The sequence below is a fragment of the Felis catus genome, chromosome A2 (genome assembly GCF_018350175.1).
Source record: "Felis catus isolate Fca126 chromosome A2, F.catus_Fca126_mat1.0, whole genome shotgun sequence".
NCBI lineage: Eukaryota > Metazoa > Chordata > Mammalia > Carnivora > Felidae > Felis > Felis catus.
Window position 1 is genome coordinate 71,129,293 of NC_058369.1, and position 21,909 is coordinate 71,151,201.

General features: G+C 38.7%; 1 protein-coding gene across 7 annotated transcripts in view; it reads right to left on the bottom strand.

Moving 5' to 3' along the window:
- HECW1 (HECT, C2 and WW domain containing E3 ubiquitin protein ligase 1) overlaps positions 1-21,909 on the bottom strand; it is a 421,784-nt gene that overhangs the window by 175,195 nt on the left and 224,680 nt on the right. The gene's annotated exons all lie outside the window — the stretch shown is intronic.

Below are 21,909 nucleotides of genomic sequence, written 5' to 3' on the forward strand. Positions count from 1 at the left end.
TCTCTGTCAAACCAGAATGCCTTATACCCTACATTCATTCAGTCTGTGTATAGCTCAGATTTAATTTACTTAATTGGCTCTGTGAGATCTTTGGGAAGTAAGAATCTACTTTTTCTCAAGACTTTTTCCTTGAAGGCAAGTTTTTCCAGAGCATGACCATTGAGTTGAACACTGGAACTGAACGTTGCAAATCTGGAATCAAGATCTTTATATTTGAAATTTTTTATCCTTCAATGAAGTGTTAATAAAAAGAGTTTTTATAGATAGCTCATTTGGGTTTTAAAAACTGGAAAGTTTTCAGCTAGATTTTTGCCAATCTGATGACCCTTTATTGGACACTTACTGTGCAAAAGACACAGTGCCAGATGGCCATGAGAGTCCACATAACCCAGATGCTGGCTGGGACCCCCTCACTGGGAGACTTGTTAAATTTTCTCCAAACGCTGGCTCCAGAGCTGAGAGAATCAAAAGCCTTTCATTTCTATGAGTTCCTCAGTCTCTTAAGTGGTACGATTACAGGTAATACTTTTCTCTTTATATATATTTCCAAAGAGCATACACTATTTATACTCTTTTAAAGTGTTAAAAAGGATGATACCCTATATACTTATTTTGGTTGAATTTTGATTGTAAAAACCTTTACTGTGTCAAGGCTAAGCACTGCAATGCATGAGTATATTTTTGGTTTGTTGGACTGTGGAGAGATGATCAAGCTCACATAAATAAGAAAAGAAAAATTCATATATAATTGTATATATGCATATATCTGTATACCTCTATTTATATCTATATCTACAGCTACAACTATATGTACATCTACATCTGTATCTATATTTATAGGACCAGGGAGACAAGACTGGTACTTTAAGGTCAACCTTCTTCTCCAGTGTTGTATCATTAAAGAGTCCCAGAAAATTAGGCTCAAATCCTTACGTTTTAATATATATAGATTAAATATACACATTAAGTATATAAGAATATATTAAATATATAATTATATACTTATGTGATAATACGTATTTACATAAATATATAATATATATTATTTATAATAATGGTTAATAGCAAGCTAGCTCTAGGAGCACAGAGACTTGACCAGACGGCTAGGGTAGATTTCATCAAGTCATCCGAAGAAGACAGTAGGCCTCTGTTATGAACTGACTTATGTTCCCCTAAATTCACATGGTGAAGCCCTAACTCCCCATGTAACTAACATATTTGAATACAGAGCCTTTATTAAAGAAGTTTTAAGGTTAAATGAGGTCTTTAGGGCGGGGCCCTAATCCAATCAGACTGGCGTGTTTATAAGAAGTGGGAGAGCCACCAGAGGTGCATGTGCGCAGAGAAAAGGCCAGGTAAGGCCACCGTGAGAAGGAGGCCATCTGCAAGCCAAAGAGAGAGCCCTCAGGAGAAACCAGATTTGCCAAAACCTTGCTCTAGGATTTCTAACCTTCAGCACTGTGAGAAAATTAATGTCTGTTGCTTAAGCCATGCTATCTGTGGAATTTTGTGATCCTGCCCACTAATACAGTCACCATGTTAGTCCTCATGGCTGCTCAAGAGCCATTTATAAACTAGTCATGAACTAGAAGTGAAGCTCATGAACACATAAAGGTATATTTCAATGCATTCAAAATAATAATTTACATTTCCAACATGAATAGATCAGACCTATGTGTACAATCTACTCCTGTGGACACCTGCCCCTGTGAGGTTAGTGGTGGGTAAAAGCCCCATCAAAGTCCCTCTGCGCCTCAACAAGTATGACACTGACTTTTTATTTTATTTTGTTTTTTCATATTTTTTATTTTTATTTTTTTCAATATATGAAATTTATTGTCAGATTGGTTTCCATACAACACCCAGTGCTCATCCCAAAAGGTGCCCTCCTCAATACCCATCACCCACCCTCCCCTCCCTCCCACCCCCCATCAGCCTTCAGTTTGTTCTGTTTTTAAGAGTCTCTTATGCTTTGGCTCTTCCCCACTCTAACCTCCTTTTTTTTTTCCTTCCCCTCCCCCATGGGTTTCTGTTAAGTTTCTCAGGATCCACATAAGAGTGAAAACATATTGGTGCAGCCACTCTGGAAAACAGTGTGGAGGTTCCTCAAAAAATTAAAAATAGACCTACCCTATGACTCAGCAGTAGCACTGCTAGGAATTTACCCAAGGGATACAGGAGTACTGATGCATAGGGGCACTTGTACCCCAATGTTTATAGCAGCACTCTCAACAATAGCCAAATTATGGAAAGAGCCTAAATGTCCATCAACTGATGAATGGATAAAGAAATTGAGGTTTATATACACAATGGAGTACTACGTGGCAATGCGAAAGAATGAAATATGGCCTTTTGTAGCAACGTGGATGGAACTGGAGAGTGTGATGCTAAGTGAAATAAGCCATACAGAGAAAGACAGATACCATATGACTTTTTGGTTTAAACAAGTATTCTTTACCATGGTTAGTCTTGTTACTGAGTTGTGTTTTTCTTTGTAGAGTTTTTCAGGGTGGCTTTTTGATTGTTAAGGTTAAAGTATTTTTTATTTAACCCATTCATGCAATAAGTCATACAATGTATATTTGAATAAAAAAACAATAATGTACCCTCACAATTATTTTCCCTATCTCTTTATAGCTAACTAGTTTCCTTATTCATTTCCATGCACAATTTCCTCAAACCTGGGATTGTATCTCTGATGTGTGGGCAATTTCTGTCTTCTTATAGTCTTGAGGATATCTGTCTTTCCTTGTCCTCACACACCTTTGACAGTTGAACAGTAGAAAATAAAATGTTTCCTTTAATCATTTAAATAATCATTAGTGCTTGACAGGGAACACTCAAAAGTTTCTTGGCTATTGTTTTTTTCCCAAGGATCCTGAAAGTTTCTCCTGATTGTTTATAGGATTCATCAGTTTGAAAATTCTTCTGGATGTAGTTACAGAGGCTTGCTGTGTGTTGGGTTATCAGTTTTCTTCTTATTTATGTGCTTACTAAATTTTCTTCCATGAACATACATATGTATTTTAGTATATAAATTCCAGATCTCTGATGTATGATTAGGACTTTCAATGTTAAGTCTAAAGTGTATTTTTTTAAGATCAGAAAATGTTTTTATCTTTTATTTCATTGGTAATTTTTTTTGGAATATCCTATTGTTGCTAGATTTGATCTCTAGATCTTTTTTATTGTCTATTTTCATCTCTTATTTCCACTGGGTTTCAGGTGAATTTTCTTAGTTTGTTTTCTAACTCAGTGAGTGCCTTTTGGGTAGCCTCTATGTCAGGCATCTGAACCAGCCTTTCAAAGGTGCCCCCATTATCTCCTAGCTGTCCTTTTCATCATTCTCTTACCAAGTTTCAAAGATACAATGTTATTGTGGATCACATTGAGAACACAAGTGAAATTTTCTAAAATTTTATTCTGTTGATTACATTGAATTTACTTCAGAAGGAGCCAAACACTGTGAGTTTCCTGTGAGTTCTCACTTGAACTGCAGAAAACTTTTTTAAACCAGTGGTTTATTTTTTATTTTTTTATTTTTCATAACATTTATTCAGTTTTGAGAGACAGAGCATGAGCAGGGGAGGGGCAGAAAGAGATAGAGACACAGAATCTGAAGCAGGATCCAGGCTCTGAGCTGTCAGCACAGAGCTCGACACAAGGCTCAAACCAACGAACCATGAGATCATGACCTGAGCTGAAGCTGGATGCTTAACCGACTGAGCCACCCAAACATCCCTGAACTACAGAAAACTTTTTAAAGATAGAGTTACATCCTTCAGTGCAAGAAATCCTACAACTTAATTTTCCTGCCCCAAATACCAATATTGATTCCCTCTAAAAATATCTATGCCAAACAGCCCAAGTGTCCATCAATGGATGATGAAGGGATAAACAAAATGTGGTATATAACTACAATGGAATATTGCTCAGCCTAAAAAGGGAGGAAATTCTGATACATGCTACAAAATGGACATTGAAGACATTATACTAAGTGAAATAAGCCATTCATAAATGGACAAGTACTGAATGATTCCACCTATATGAGATACCTCAATTCATAAAGTCAATTCATAAAGACAATAAGTCAGTGGTGGTTGCCAGGGATTGGCCTAGGGAGGAGGAAAGGGGAGTTGTTATTTAATGGGGACAGAGTTTCAGTTTGGGATGATGTTAAAGTTCTGGTGATGGATGGTGGTGATGGATGCACAATAATGTGAATGTAATTAATGATACTGAATTACATGCTTAAAAGTGGTTAAATGTATGCTTAAAATGGTTACAGTGGTAAATTTTATATTACATATATTTTAGCACAATAAAAACTTTTCTAAATTTAAATGAAGTACACCAGTTGTTCTCTGTGAAATGGGATATTTTACACAAATTTGTATTTTTATATATAGGCAAATTAAAATTAACATGCTTCAAGGGGGAAATGACACCAAACTGCATCAGCAGCATGCACATCACTTACTGTGGGCAGGGGGGCAGGTGGTGACCATGGAGTCCCCAGTGCTGCCAACCTGCTTTGCCTCTAGCTTTTCCCCCTTCAAGCCTGGGACATCCAGTGACACCGTCATCACCAGAAATTTCTTTTTATATCTGGCCTGAGCACTTTCTTCACCTATGGTTTTAATAACTGATCATGATTTTTAATATTGACAAGTTTTTTTTTGCCTTTTTTCTGTTTATCTATCATTCCTGTAGGAATGGAGGTGGGGGGAGTAGGGCAAACTAAAGTGGGCAGTGGACATCTGCTTCCAGCTGTGGAAAAGGCGGACTTGGCAGGTGGTTTTAGTGCTCTTATGTTAACATCTGCTGGGAGATATTCCTTCCCTTCACATCATGGATTAAATTGTGACACTACAAATGTTTCAGTATCCAGATTTAGCCAGCCTAGTCCTGGAAAGAAAATGGGAAGGGAGGAAAGGGAACATTTTTTTTCTTTGATGCGATTGGCCTTTTTGTTAAAAAAAAATATTGATTTTAAAATGGCAAAACAACTATGATGAAAACACAAAATTTCACAATCTCCTTATTTTGATGACTCCTGCTGCTTTTTAAAAAAGTAATCTATTGTTAGGGAATATAAACAGGAAAAAAGGGAAGGAATCCATTGTTGGAAAATACAAACAGGTAAAATCCTCAAAGGTCACCACTGTTATTCATTTATTATCTTTTCCTGAAAATAATTTTGTATTTATCTTTTTAACTATTAATAAAAAATTACACAAATAGGGTAATATTAAAAACACTGTTCTATGCCTTGGTTTTTCACTTAATAAAACTTTCCCCATAATCACAATCAGATCCTCCCATCTTTTCCCCTTGGGATGTATCATCCTGTCTCCCAACTATGGACTCTTGGTTTTTCCTATTGTTGCTTTTCCTTCAATGCAGCAATGAATGTTATTGTATGTGTATCTCAAAGGTATTTTGCAACATGTCTAATGAGGAAAATGGACGGAGTAGCGTACACATGCTTTTTCCATACCCTCATCATTTCTGAGTACCATTAACCTTTTTAATTTTTGCTTCCTTATTAGAACATCTCTTTTTTTTATTGACTTTTTTTTAAGAGCAGTTTTAGGTTCATAGAAAACCTGAGAAGGAAGTACAGTGTGCCCCTACTCACACGCCTCCTCCCCCATTACCAACATCTTCCAACTTTGTTACAATGTATGAACCTACACGCTTAAGTCATTATTACCCAAAGTCCCTGGTTTACATTGGGGCTCCTCTTGGTGGTGTATATTTTATGGGTTTGAACAAATGTATAATAACATGTATGTACCCACCATTATAATATTGTATAGATTACTTTTATTGCCCTCAAAATCCTCTGTGTCCCTTCTGTTCACCCCTCCTTCCCCACCAGCCTTGGCAACCATTCATCTTTTTACTGTCTCTATGTTTTTGTCTTTTCCAGAATACTGTATATTTGGAGTCATACAGTATTTGACATTTACAGATTGGCTTTTTTCACTTAGTAATATGTATTTAAGATTCCTCCATGTTTTTCCATAGCATGATAGCTCATAATAATATTCTACAGTCTGGATGTACCATAGTTTATTTATCCACCCACCTAATGAAAGACATCAAGGTTGCTTCCAAGTTTTGGCAATTATGAATAAATATACAATAAACATCTGTGTGTAGGTTTTTGTATGGACTTAAGTTTTCAACTTTTTGGGTAAACACTAGGAGGGTGATCACTGGATCATATGGTAAGAGTATATTTGGTTTTGTAAGAGACTACCAAACTGTCTTCCAAACTTCCAGTTGGCCCTCCCACCAGCAATGAATGAGAATTTCTATTACTCTACATCCTTGTCGGCATTCTGTGTTGTCAGGGTCTAGATTTTAGCCATTCTGATAGGTGTGCAGTGGTATCTCCTTGGTTTAATTTGCATTTCCCTGTGGACATATGATGTGGAGCATTTTTTTCATGTGTATATTTGCCATCTGTATATCTTCTTTGGTCAGATGTCTATTCAGATCTTTAGCCCATTTTTAAATTGGGTTGTTCATTTTCTTATTGCTGATTTTAAGAGTTATTCGAATATTTTGGATAACAGTTCTTTATCAGATATATCTTTTCCAAATATTTTCTCCCAGTGTGGCTGTTTTTACATTCTTTTGATGGAGCATCTTTTCATGTGTTTATTGGCAATGATACTTTTTCCTCCTAAAAACTGACTTCAGGTTCTTTGCTTGTTTCTAAAATGGTTTGATTTGATTGTATTTTCTCTAACAATATAAATATATAATTAACAATATAAATGTAAATAAACAATATAAGTTCTAGGTAAATTAAGGAAGTTGGCTTTTTGCCTGATTTTTTTCATCAGTTTCCTTTCTTCTTTTTATTTTCTACTTTTTACTTGTTAGAGTTTTTCTCCATTCAAATTTTTTAAATTGTATCTAATGAAATTTATTGGTACTTTCCCTTTATGGTTTTGGGTTTTGTGTTCTGATTAGAAAGAACTATTCCTCTCCAGGATTTTAAATTGTTTATCCATGCTTTCTTACCAGAAGTTTTATGTTTTTTTTAATATTGAAAACTTCTATCCATTTTTACATAAGGAATTAGGAATAATAAGAGGGATTAGTGTATATATATATATATTTTTTTTTTTTTTCAATCGTTTGCTTTGTTGCCATAATACTGTATATGGTAAAATCTCTCTTTTGCACACTGATTTTATTTTATTTTTGTTTAAATTTTATTTAGTTAACATACAGTGCAATATTGATTTCAGGAGTAGAATTCAGTGATTCATCACTTATATACAACACCCAGTGCTCATCACAAGTGCCCTCCTTAATACCCATCACCCATCTGGCCCACCCCCCACCCACTTCCCTCCATCAACCCTCAGTTTGCTTTCTATCTTTAAATGTCTCCTTAAGTGTCTCTTAAAATGTCTTTAACACTAATTTTAAATACTATCTTAACTGTTAAAGTTGCCAATAACCTGGGGCCTATTTCCTTACTCTCTTCTTTTCCATTGTTCTACTAGTCTCTTTCTTCATCAACTATTTTAATTATTATAGCTTCATTGCACATTTCAATTCCTGGCAAGCTAATCTTTCCTCATTACTTTCATTTTCCAAAACCATTATAACTTTTCTCACATATTGGTTCTGACAAGACCAGGGTTACTCTGCAGTCAAAAGCATCCTATTTATATTTTAATTGAAGTTGTTTTGAATTTATAGATTAATTTAGAGATTAATTTACAGTTGATCTTGGCATATATTCAAATCTTCTACATCTTTCAATAGTTGTAAATTTTTCATTAAATTGGTCCTGCACAATTTTTCTACCCTTATTGAGTATAATAGACAAATAACATTGTGTGAGTTCAAGTTTTTTAGATTCCACATATGAGATCATACAGTATTTGTCTTTCTCTATCTGACTCATTTTACTAGCATGATGCCTTCAAGGTCCATCTATGCTGTCACAAATGGCAGGATTTCCTTTTTTCTCATGGCTGAATAAGACTCGTGTGTGTGTGTGTGTGTGTGTGTGTGTGTGTGTGTGTGTATCACATTGTCTTCATCGATTCATCCATTGACAGACACTTAGGTTGCTTCCATATCTTGGCTATTGTCAATAATGATGCAATGAACATGTGAGTGCAGACATCACTTTGAGATCATGTTTACTGGGGAACTACTAGAAATGGTTTCACTAAAATTGGGAACAAGACAAAGAGATTGTTAGTAATATCACTAGTAATACCACTAATACTTAGCATTGTTATGAAAGTAGAAGCCAGTGGGATTACTAATAGAAAGAATTGTCAGATAGATGTTGTTTTTTGGATCTGTGGAGAGGATGATATGGTTGTCTATTAATATAGTTTATTGTAATAACTTCCTGAATATTGAGGCAACCTTACAACCTGGGTGTAATGTTCTATTTTCTTGTACTTTTTAAATCTATTTGCCAATATTTAACTTTAGGTTTTTATATTTACATTCACCAACAAGATTGACCTATCATTTTCTATTTTAGTGCTAACTTTGGCTGTTCTAGTTTCAATGATATCTACGGTGGATAAAGAAAATAATTTAGAAGATTTTTCTTTCTTTTTACTCTAGAATGTTTAAATTGTACCAGATTTATGCCTCCGTCATTTGAAAGACTTCACCTATGAATTCATCCATTTTGCTTGTTTTGGAAAGAACAATACTTTTTAATTTGTTGACTCTGTGCCAAGCTCCTGGCCTCTAATCCTTGGGAAGTCAGCATTTGTATCCTGTTGCAAAGTAAGAATAAAAAGCCTTCTGATTAAGAAGGCTTCATTTAATTTTCATGTCCTCCTGTATCAGGCTCACTGGATATATTCATGTCTAGAGTCATCTCTTTTCTAGGTCTGGGTCTCTTATCTAGATACTTACTATCTGGTTCCTTTCATTAAGAACACTCCTTGCTTTATGTAGGGTTTCCATAGACTACGGTGTTTACTCCAATAAAGGCAAAAGTAGACTTTTAATAGCACAAAGCCTGACAAATTAGGTCTGTATATCAGCAAAGAATGACATTGGTGTTTTCTCCACCAGTGACACATAAGCTTTCTGGGACCATGAACCCTGTTCAGAATCTGAACAAGATCCACTCCCTGTTCAGAATCTGCCTTGGATCCACTCCCTAGGACATGCATGAACACATTCATATAACATCAGGGCTTCACAGATATCCCGATCCCAGTGTAAGTACATGGCTCTTACAAACATACAGAGGATCTCCACTTTGCACTGGTGATATGTGTCTAGGTATTTTAAAATGTGGTTTCTATGGAAAATGAAAATTGAAGAGATGATTTGGAATTAACTATTGGTAATCACAGAATATTATTTGGCATTTTGCTTTCTACATCCCAGGAAAGAAGGATGAAAATGAACCCTATGCAAATGTAGCTGAAACAAAGCTGGTAGAGGAACATTATCAGGAAACACCACCTCCAGACTCAAGACCCCAAAGTTCCACTTTACAATAAGCTCTGAGCCTTTCCCCCTGAAACAGAACAAATTTCTTAATATTAGGCCAAAATGGAATCTAAACTTTCAGGGTGCCTTTTAATTTTTTTAATGTTTATTTATTTTTGAGAGAGAGAGAGAGAGGCAGTGTGTGAGCAGGGAGGGAGCAGAGAAAGAGGGAGACACAGAATCTGAAGCAGGTTTCAGGCTCTGAGCTGTCAGCACAGAGCCTGATGTGGGGCTCGAACCCACAAACTGTGAGATCATGACCTGAGGCAAAGTCAGATGCTCAACTGACTGAGCCACCCAGGTGCTCCCAGGGTGCCTTTTATAGAGGTACAAAGGTGGGCAGGGTGTAGGCAAATTCTCTGAAAGAAGATGCTTCATGTGGCTGTGACCTCTCTTACTGATATTTTTCTTCTAAAAGAAGGAGTCCATCTAACGTGCTACCCAAAACACAAATGTCTAAATGTTCTGCTGCGTTTGGTGCTTGGGTGGCTCAGTCGGTTAAGCATATGACTTCAGCTCAAGTCATCTCACAGTTCATGAGTTCGAGCCCCATGTCGGGCTCTGCTCTGACAACTCAGAGCCTGGATCCTGCTTCAGATTCTGTGTCTTCCTCTCTCTCTTCCCTTCCCTTGCTCACGCTCTGACTCTCTCTCTCTCTCAAATATAAGCATTAAAAAAATTTTTATAAAAGAAAAAATAGAAAACAAATGATATGTTATGCCAATATCTAACCATCAAATGCGCTCAGTGAGTCAAAAGTTTAAAAAACATCTGACCATCAACTTCTCCCTATTCCCCTGAGAAACTCCTTTCCCAGTGCACCCTAGACTTTGTGGAATAGAGATAGACTTTAAAGTTAAAATAGTCAGGAAATCCTGTAAAATACTCCCTTATAAAATCATTCTATAGCTCACTAGTAAATGTCTGGGTAACACTGATCCTTTGCATGTAAATAAATCATGTGTGTGGTTTTAGCTGGAGCCCTTAAGTTTACATTTATTCTCTTTTATCAGTAGCATTTAATTTATAGACTATACAAATCAAAATGTTTTCTTAAGCTGTCTCCTAAACAAAGGCTAATAGGCATATATGTGAAAGAAAGAAATGAAAAATTAGAATACTGTAAGTCTAATTCAGGCTTCTTGCCCTTCTAGCATAACTGAGATTCTTTCATTTAGAAACTGATTTTCAGACTATTAGGAACTAAGTCTTGGAATTGCATTTCATCATAGGATTATTGATGAAGTTCTCTTTTAGTGCCTGGTTGGATAGCTACTGGTGAAATGCTACAAAAATAAATTATGGATGTGTTAGTGAGAAAACAAACAAAACAATTAATTTTCAAAGGATCCTATGGCTATTATTAAAATACAAGTCATAAAATAAACATCATGTCATCTTCTCAAAATGCTATGGGGCCAGGTTTCCAGAACCAGAACTGGAAAAGAGGGCAGATTTAAGAATATGACTGCAGGGCACAAGTCTAGTGAGATCATAAAAGGCTCAATTCTGACTAAATCCTCAGAAGGCCCTGTTTCTTTCCGTCCTAAGATTTGCTCAAGGCTGCCTGTGCCTGGGCACTGTGAGATCCTCTGCCCAGTCTCTCCCAGATCCAATGCCAAGACCTCTCCAGTAGAGCAGTGCTGTCCATCCCAGTTAACAAGGGAGGATAAACTATGTGCTCCTCCATTAATTTTTTTGGTACTTTAAAGGTGAAGCTGAGACTCCAAGTGGACACACAGGATGAAGGGGGCTCTTTGGTAAGCTGGGAGACCTTCACCCCGAACTGATGATACATTGCAACTGATGCTTATCACAATGATTTCTATCAGCACCTAGGCTTGCCACTTAATCTCTGCCACACATAAACCACAAGATCATTTACTATAAGACTAACATGCCTTCCAGATTATCAGTTTATGTCTAACAGTTCTTTACAGTTGGTCTTACCAGTCAGTTGCCTATGAATTAATTTTGCAACTATTTGGCCAGGAGGTTTGGTAACTTGAAAGGAATTGTTCTATAGTTATTTTTAATGATTTAAAATATTTTTCTGAAAAATCTGCTTTTAAAATTCCCAAGACAAATATTACTAGAACCAAGTTTAATGACTTAGGCTTTGGGTGCTTTTGACCTGTTTGTTCATTGCAGAAGACCCAGACTGTCTATGAAGGAAAATCTCAACCTGATCTTATTTTTAGAGTACTAACTTACCCTACATTCCCAGGGAAATGGCCTACTGAGTTGTTTTTTTTTTTCAAATAGGAGAATGTGAACTCTTTAGGAATCTGACAAAGCAAATAAATCTGTGAACATGAACTTAAGGAAATACATTTCAGTGTTGTGGCAGAGAACTTTGCTTTGGACTTTCTGCTGTTCAATTGTTATCAAAATCTTGGTTGCAGAGACACTGGATCAAGGTGATAGAAGAAGGGGAGGAGGCAAGATGGTGGAATAGCATGGAAGTTTTTTTGCATCTTGTGTCCATGAAATACAGCCAGATCAACACTAAACCATCCTGCACACCTAGAAAACTTATCTGAGGATTAATACAACAATCTGCACAACCTGAACCATAGAACTCAGCAGGTACGTGGCGCAGAGAAATGAAGTGGGGGAGAGAGAAGCCGTGGAGGGAAGGGAGCAGTTTTTGTTTGCAGAGAGAGGACAGAGATGGGGGGAGAGTGTGGGAAAAGCACCCCCCCCCAAAAGCAGCTGGAAAGAAAGTGGAAAAATGGAAACAGCCACAGAGACTGAACAAGGAAGAGAGAAAGGAGAAAGGAGAAGGCTTAAATTCTATTAAGACCCTGAAAACAGGGGGAGCACAGAGTCTTAAACTCTGCAGCTCAGTATCTGGTGGTGCTCTGGTGGGAAGGGTGAATCCCCTGGAGCAGAGTGGGGTCCAGGTGGTCCACAGGCCACACAAGGAGAAGCGGTTCCACTGCTGGACGGACATTTGGCAGAAGCTGTGTGGCCACCCAGTCCCAGCAGACTCCAAAGAACAACTACATTTGCTGGTGCTGGAACAAGGTTGTTAAGGGTGAAGCCTGGTGCCAGATGTGTGTTGTGATTTTCCATTTCCTGAAATGCTGCTGCTACATGATTGCGTGAACATTTTCTGGGGTGAGCTGGCACCCAGCCACAGTCTCTGGGCATTGGTGGCAGCACGGTCCTGCAAACATTCCTGGGTGCAGCTGGCACCTGGCCATTGCTTGGTGAGACCATCCCCCAGAGGATCTGAGTGGGTCAAAGCTATAGTCCCTCAGAAGTGAGGGGTTGGGAAATACAGCCACATCTAAGATAAAACTCAGGAGGGAGGTGCCACCTGGCAACCTGACAGCTTGGTCACAGACAGTGTAAAAGTGGGGAGTGGACGGAAGCCAGAGACAAAGAACAGGTGCGGGATTGCTGGTTGGGGAGAGCACAGAGTTCTGATACTAGAGACTGGGTAGCTGGGTGATGCCGTTTTCACCCCTCCTGCACATGTCCACCCCAGTAAGCTAAACAACACTATCTAGTGGAGAACGGAGCCATTACACTAAGCCCCTCCCAACTGTGCCAATCTTGCTCTTCAGGAACACCAAAAATCTCTCTGCCTGCTTAGTTTATGGACTATAAAGTGCTTCATAGTTTGACTTCTAGGGAAAAATGATGTAAATCCAATTGTATTTCAGTCTGTTCACTGATCCATCTATTCAATTTTCTTTTTTTCTTTTTCATTTCTTTTCTTTTTCTTGAATACAGAAAGAGAAAAATTTATTTGTATTTTCAATTTTTATTAACAATATTTTTCTTTATTTTTTGTACTATATTTTTTACTTTTTTGTAAATTTTTCAAAGTCTATTTTGTTTCCATCATTTCATTTTATTCTATTTCACTGTATTCATTTTCTGGAATTTTCAAGTGTTTTCCTTTTTTAAAGTTTTTTCTTGTTTTTCTTTTTTTCCTCCCCCTCCCCTTTTTTTCTCTAATCTATCAAGCTCCTTTCAATAACCAGACCAAAACACACCTAGGATCTAGCATCATTTATTTGATTTTTTTTGTATGTGTTGTTTTTAATTTTTTAATTTTAATTTTTTTACCTTATTAATTCCTTTTCTTCCTTCAAACTGATGAAATGAAGGAATTCACCCCAAAAGAAAGAGCAGGAAGAAATGACAGTCAGGGACTTAATCAACACAGATACAAGCAAGATGTCTGAACCAGAATTTAGAATCACGATAATAAGAGAACTAGCTGGGGTTGAAAATAGATTAGAATCCCTCTCTGTGGGGATAAAGAAGTAAAAACTACTCAGGATGAAATAAAAAATGTTATAATAGCTGCAATATCAAATGGATGCCACAGTAGCAAGGATGGATGAGGCAGAGCAGTGAGTCAGTGATACAGAAGACAAACTTATGGAGAATAATGAAGCAGAAAAAAAGAGGGAGACTAAGGCAAAACAGCACAATTTAAGAATTAGAGAAATCAGTGACTCATTAAAAAGGAGCAACATCAGAATCATAGGGCCCCAGAAGATGAAAAAAGAGAAAAAGGGGTAGAAGTGTTATGTGAGCAAATCATAGTGAAAAACTTTCCTAACCTGGGGAAAGACACAGACATAAAAATCCAGGAAGCACAGAGGACTCCAATAAGATTCAACAAAAATGGACAATCAACAAGGCATATCATAGTCAAATTCACAAAATACTCACGCAAGGAAAGAATCATGAAAGCAGCAAGGGGGAAAAAAAGTCCTTAATCTACAAGGGAAGACAGATCAGGTTTGCAGCAGACCTATCCACAGAAACTTGACAGGCCAGAAAGGAGTGGCAGGATATGTTCAATGTGCTGAATCAGAAAAATATGCAGCCAAGAATTCTTCATCCAGCAAGACTCTCATTCAAAATAGAAGGAGAGACCAAAAGTTTCCCAGACAAATAAAATTAAAGGAGTTCGTGACCACTGAACCAGCCCTTCAGGAAATTTTAAGGGGGACTCTCTGAGGGGAGAACGGATGAAAAAGAAGAAGAAGAAGAAGAAGAAGAAGAAGAAGAAGAAGAAGAAGACCAAAAGCAACAAAGACTAGAAAGGACCAGAGAACACCACCGGAAACTCCAACGCTACAAGAAACATAATGGCAATAAACTCATATCTTTCAGTATTCACTCTAAACATCAATGGACTAAATGCTCCAATCAAAAGACATAGGGTAACAGAATGGATAAGAAAGCAAGATCCATCTATATGTTCTTTATGAGAGACCCACTTTAGACCTAAAGACAACTTCAGATTGAAAGTAAAGGGATGGAACCATCTATCATGCTAATGGTCAACAAAAGAAAGCTGGAGTAGCCATACTTATATCAGACTATCTAGACTTTAAAGTAAAGACTGTAGCAAGAGATGAAGGAGGGCATTACACCATAATTAAGGGGTCTATCCACCAAGAAGACCTAACAATTGTAAACATGCTCTGAATGTGGCACACCCTAATATATAAATCAATTAATCACAAACATAAAGAAACTCACTGATAATAATACCATAATAGTAGAGGACTTCCACACCCCACTTACAGCAATGGACAGATCATCTAAACAGAAAATCAACAAGGAAACAATGGCTTTGAATGACACACTGGACCCTGGACCAGATGGACTTAACAGATATATTTAGAACATTTCATCCTAAAGCAGCAGAATATATGTTATTATCCAGTCCACATGGAATGTTGTCCAGAATAGGTCACATACTGGGACACAAATCAGCCTTCAACAAGCACAAAAAGATCGAGATCATACTGTGCATATTTTCAGATCACAAAACTATGAAACTTGAAATCAACCACAAGAAAAAATGTGGAAAGAAAATAAATACTTGGAGACTAAAGATCATCCTACTAAAGAATGAATGGGCTGTTATTCAACATACTATTGGAAGTCTTAGCCTCTGCAATCAGACAACACAAAGAAATAAGAGGCATCCAAATCGGCCAAGAGGAGGTCAAACTTTCACTCTTCACAGATGACATGATACTCTATATGGAAAACCCAAAAGATTCCACCAAAAAACTGCTAGAATTGATTCATGAATTCAGCAAAGTTGCAGGACATAAAACCAATGCACAGAAATCGGTTGCGTTCCTATACACCAACAATAAAGTGACAGAAAGAGAAATCAAGGAATCGATCCCATTTACAGTTGCACAAAAAAACCACAAAATACCTAGGAATAAATCTAACCAAAGAGGTGAAAAATCTATACGCTGAAAACTATAGAAAGCTTATGAAAGAAATTGAAGAAGACACACAAAAAAATGGAAAATGATTCCATGCTCCTGGATAGGAAGAACAAATATTGTTGAAATGTCGGTACTACCCATAGCAATGTACATATTCAATGCAATCTCTATCAAAATAACACCAGCATTCTTCACAGAGCTAGAAAAAACAATCCTAAAATTTGGATGGAACCAGAAAAGACCTTGAATAGCCAAAGCAATCTTGAAAAAGAAAACCAAAGCAGGAGGCATCACAATCCCGGACTTCAAGCTGTATTACAAAGCTGTAATCATCAAGACAGTATGGTACTGGCACAAGAATAGACACTCAGATCAATTGAACAGAAGAGAGAAATGGACCCACAAACGTATGGCCAACTAATCATTGATAAAGCAGGAAAGAATATCCAATGGAAGAAAGAGTCTCTTCAGCAAGTAGTTCTGGGAAAGCTCTACAGCGACATGGAAAAAATGAACCTGGGCCACTTTCTTACACCATACACAAAAATAAACTCAAAATGGATGAAAGACCTAAACGTAAGACAGGAAGCCATCAAAATCCTTGAGGAGAAAGCAGGCAAAAGCCTCTTTGACCTTGGCCGCAGCAACTTCTTAACATGTCTCCAGAAGCAAGGGAAACCAAAGCAAAAATGAATTATTGGGACATCATCAAAATAAAAAGCTTCTGCACAGTGAAGGAAACAATCAGCAAAACTAAAAGGCAACCAACGGAATGGGAGAAGATATTTGCAAACGACATATCAGATAAAGGGTTAGCATCCAAAATCTATAAAGAACTTATCAAACTCAACACCCAAAAAACAAATAATCCAGTGAAGAAATGGGCAAAAGACACAAATAGACACTTCTCCAAAAAACACATACAGATGGCCAACCAACACATGTAAAAATGCTCAACTTCACTCATCATCAGGGAAATACAAATCAAAACCATCATGAGATACCACCTTACACCTGTCACAATGGCTAACAGTAACAACTCAGGCGACAACAGATGTTGGTGAGGATGCAAGAAAGAGGATCTCTTTTGCACTGCTGTTGGAAATGCAAACTGGTGCAGTCACTCTGGTAAATAGTATGGAGGTGCCTCAAAAAATTAAAAATAGAACTACTCTATGGCCCAGAAATTTCACTACTAAGTATTTATCCAAGGGATACAGGTATGCTGTTTTGAAGGGGCACATGCACCCCAATGTTTACAGAAGCACTATCAACAATAGCCAAAGTATGGAAAGAGCCCAAATGTCCATCGATTGATGAGTGGATAAAGAAGATGTGGTATATATGCACAACGGAGTATTACTCAGCAATGTAAAAGGATGAAATCTTGCCATTTGTAACTATGTGGATGGAACTAGAGGGTATTATGCTAAGTGAAATTGGTCAGTCAGAGAAATACAAATATCATATGACTTCACTCATATGAGGACTTTAAGATACTAAAGAGATGAACATAAGGAAAGGGAAGCAAAAATAATATAAAAACAGGGAAGGGGAAGAAACATAAAAGACTCTTAAATATGGAGAGTTACTGGAGGGGTTGTGAGAGGGAGAATGGACTAAATGGGTTAAGGGGCATTAAGGAATCTACTTCTGAAATCATTGTTGCACTATATGCTAACTAACTGGGATATAAATTTAAAAAATAAAGTAAATAAAAATTTTAAAAACAGTGATAGAAGAAGGAGCAGAAATGGATATATTCACTTCCAATCTCTCATTGAAAACACTAATAGGTAGCTAGAAAATAGCAATGCGAATTAAGGATATGAACAATCCAGAATAACAAAATTCTGATGGAATTTCCACAAATTAAAATTTTGATTAAGACTGAGTAAGAAATACATTCTTGGTCGGGGTGTGTGGGTGGCTCGGTTGGTTGCTTGATTTAGGCTCAGGTCATGAACTCACAGTCCTGGGATTGAACCCCACATCAGGCTCTGTGCTAACAGTGCAGAGCCTGCTTGGGATTCTCTCCCTCCCTCTCTCTGCCCCTCTCCTGCCCGCACATGCTCTCTTTCTAAATAAATGAATAAACATTTTAAAAATACATTCTTGGTCTAAATGTAAACCTGGGAACCATCTACAGCAGGGCCCAGTTAAGGGGGTATAACATCCTCTGCCTGCCCTTCACTCTGGTGGCCCTTCCCCAACTCCCTGTACCCTTCCTCCTGATCCTGCCACAGTTATTCTTCCAACAGCTACTTGTTTTCTGCATCCGGAGGCTACAATCCCTAGGCCTCCACACTGCTGGGTGCAAGGAAACACACTCTTCAGGGAAAGTCCTGGAAAGTAGGCGTGGCAAGCAGTGTGCTCAGGACTCTGAACATACATTGAGAAGAGCTACAAGCTGCATCGGAATCTCAGTCCCATAGAGAACCCAGCAGGCGGAGGGAGAGCTCTCTCCCCTCCAGCAGTCCCCATTAGAGGATGCCCACTTGGTCCACAAAGAGGGAAAGGCAGATTGAAAAGCTACTGTGGAGGCACAGACCTGAAGGGAAAAGCTGCAAAACTCCCAGTGTGCTGAGCTAAGGACAATTTATCTTCCCTGTCTTTTGGCAGTTTGTAGGTATGGAGAGATTTCTGTCCTTCGATGTATAAAGAGGGAGAGAAAAAAAAATATCATGAGGCTTATAAAAGAGACTGTAATGCACAAGGGAAAAGTAACAAAAGTGCTGAGAGAAAGAGCTTATTGTGAGCACAATTTTTTACAGAAAATAGAATAAAACAGAAAACATATGCGAGGTGCTCCCAATGACATACAAACAGTATGAGAAACAAAATGCAGGGTGCTGTATGGTGAAAATTAAGTAAGGTGTATGTTCTTCAGACCTAACACACAGTAGGTCTCGTTCTCTGCTAGGCCTGCGGCACCTCATACCCCCACATGCCTCTGCACATGCCGTTCCTTCTGCCAGTGCCTTACTCCCTCCCAGGCCTGGCAGATCCCATTCATGCCGCCCGCATGCCACTTCCTCTGGAAGCTCTCCCAGCTGCTGCAGGCATCTTCTCACTGCCTTCTCTATACACCAGCCCAGTGGGTTTTTATACCCCAGCACCAGGCATTTCAAACAGTATTTATAAATCATCATGGAATAGCCATGAGTTCTCAATATCAGGACTTATATTTCATTATTTCTATACCCCTTCACTCATCATAGTTTCTGATAAACAGTTAGGACTAATACATAAATAAGAGCCTTGGAAAGATAAAGACAGGTGACAACCTCTTTTCATAACTGGGACCTTGGGGCACCTCGGTGGCTCAGTTGGTTAAGCATCCGACTCTTGGTTTTGGCTCAGGTCATGATCTCACAGTTCGTGAGTTCGAGCCCCACATTGGGCTCTGTGCTGACAGTGTGGAGCCTGCTTGGGATTCTTTCTCCCTCTCTCCCTGCCCCTCCCCTGTTCTCTCTCTCCCTCTCTCTCTCTCTCTCTCTCTCTCTCTCTCTCAAAATAAATAAATAAATAAACTTTAAAAAACATATAACTGGGACTTCAACAATTTTCAGTGAGACAAAGACAAAGGATAAGGGGGAACGAGGAAATGAGAAAAAGAATGAAAACATATTGAGAATCTTCTGTGCTCAAAACATCAAAGCACTGATTATATACTAGATGGGCATTTGACATCTTTTCCTCCTTTACAAAAAACTTTACTTTCAGCATACTGTTTTGTCACCAACTAACTCAGTGACCCTTGGGGCATGACACAACGGCCACTGACAGCCAACTTTTCCTAAGAGATTAGTGCAGCACCAGAGATCTCGCTTAAAAATGGATACTCAAAGTTCTTCGGCAAAATGATTTTGGAAAACTTGAATAGCATTTCCCCTTAGTAACAGTGTGCACAAGGCCTTAGACCAGACTGTAAATACTTATTTAATCCAGAAGGCTGCTAGATTGTATGAGTAACTAAACCGAGATTCATTCCAACTCGATCATCAGATAGCCAAAGGGTCACATAACCAAAATGGCACTTCCTGCCTGTCTCACAGATGTGCTGTGAATCCCCTAAAATAAGGCAAGTGAAACTCCTCTAAAGAGTGCACTGTGCTGTAAGAGCCATGAGGTTAACTATTATAAAACTCAACTGCATGTTAAAATACTGTCTGCAGGAAGATGCATGCTCCCAACGCAAAGGACGTCCAGCACGGCAGCGGGAGGACTTCTCTCTGTCCTTGGCATCACTTGGCCTTATGATCGGGCGCTCACATGTGTGGGGATTAAGAAGAGAAATGAAAGTTGTCTGTGGAATATATATAAAAGCGGCAACTCAAGTGTCTACTGATTTATGTGAGAAAATCATTATGGAGATGGCCATCAGGACGACAGCAACGTGTCCAAGTATTCCAAGGTGTCTGATATTTAAGTACAGGCAATGGTAACACGGGTTAAATAACAAAGATGAGGTCAGGGCTGACTCAGAATCAATGCAATCTCCTGAACTTTTCTGTCAAATAGCAGGTTGAAGCAGCTCACATGATGTTTCCTCTTCTCAGACATCATCCTTGTTTCTTGTCGGCAGTCCCTGGAAAGACTTGTTTGTTGACGGTTTATCCCATTTTGTAAAACTTGTCTACTGTGCAATCCAGGCAGTATTCCAGGTAGTTGGCACCTTGTTTTCTTTTAGGCTTATACTGCACATCTCTGTGATGATGTGATTGCAGTTTGCATTGGTCTGAGAAACAGATTACAGCTGGAGTCTCCAGTAGGCTGAGTTCAGAGAAGCCAAATGCTCCAGAGAGCCTTCTCCAAAAAGGGCTTACCTAAAGATTAAAGGGTTGGCCAAGCTCACTCACAGTAGTACTCCGAGCAGAGGCAGATTAGGAGCTCTTCTCCCATTCCAGCCTTGAGCCAAAAAGGCTTGTCCATCACTGGGCACGGTCCATCCTGGCTGAGAAATCAGTGTATCCGGAAAGAAGCTGCCTAATTGCATGACATGCTGTGCTGTGGCAAAAGGCAGCCAAGCCTGCATCTGAAAGGTTTTTCCCGAGTCAGCAGACTCCACTTCCAGCCTCTTTTTTCTTCTCGGTCTGCTGTGTGTTCTGTGCCTCCCTGCTTTGCCCATCTCGCCTCTGGGTCAGTGCAGCCCCAGCTCCAGATTCACTGCCTCGATATAGCTGACTCTACTGCCTTGACAACTGGAGGCCTGTGTCAGGGCCTCTTTCGCTTCCCCAGGCACCTTCTTTTGAGGATTTCCCACACACAATGGGCCCAGAGAGGAGGGTGTGGCACCTGGGGATACTTTCCCAAATTGCCATACTTACCTTCCTGTTCTACCCAGTAATATGGCAATACCATCCTCCAATCTGCCTGGTTAGTGTAGGGGAAAATGGTACAATGGGTCAGAGGTGCGGATGGTCCCTCCCCTTCTACCGTCCCTCTTGCTGTGTATCCCCTGACAAGGAGTCCTGAGACCCCCCTCCCTGGCCAGTGTCCAGCTCTGCACCACCTCCCTGAACAGAGGCACACTCGACTCACTCTTCTTCTGCACACTGAAGAACTGACTTGTGAAACAGTGAAATGTTGTCCTTTGGAGGCAAAGTTCTTTCTGGGCAATTCATATTTCATTTCAAGTTTTCTCGGTCTCTCTTTTTTCACATAGAAGAAACAAACTTTTTTTTTTACTTATACCACCCCAACAAAGTCCTTACTGGTTTTTGGTTAGCCTCCTCCACTGAGTAATCTTTAATTCATGTGAAAAGGAAAGGGAATGCCACTTGTAAGTAGATGTATTGAGAACCAAGGAAAGAAGCACCACAGAGATACAAACCAGACTGTAATTTAGGAGAAAACGGCGGCTATTCTTAGAATACTCAGAAAAACCAGAGAGTAAGAAACAAAAGATTTGACCTAAGTCCCTGGTCTGCAACTAGCTAACTGTGTGAGCTTAGGTACATTCCTTGGGCACTTCAGGCACTTTCTTCGTTCATATAAAGGGAAAAAGGACCAGAGATTCCAGTCTTTTCTAGGCTTACCATTTTCTCGTTCTATGCTCAAAATCAATCTGAGATTATAAATGTTATTCCAGAAATTTATTTATAGGCCTAAGAAGAAATCGAGACATATGAAAATATAAATCCTTAAACGCAAGGAATTAAAAACAATG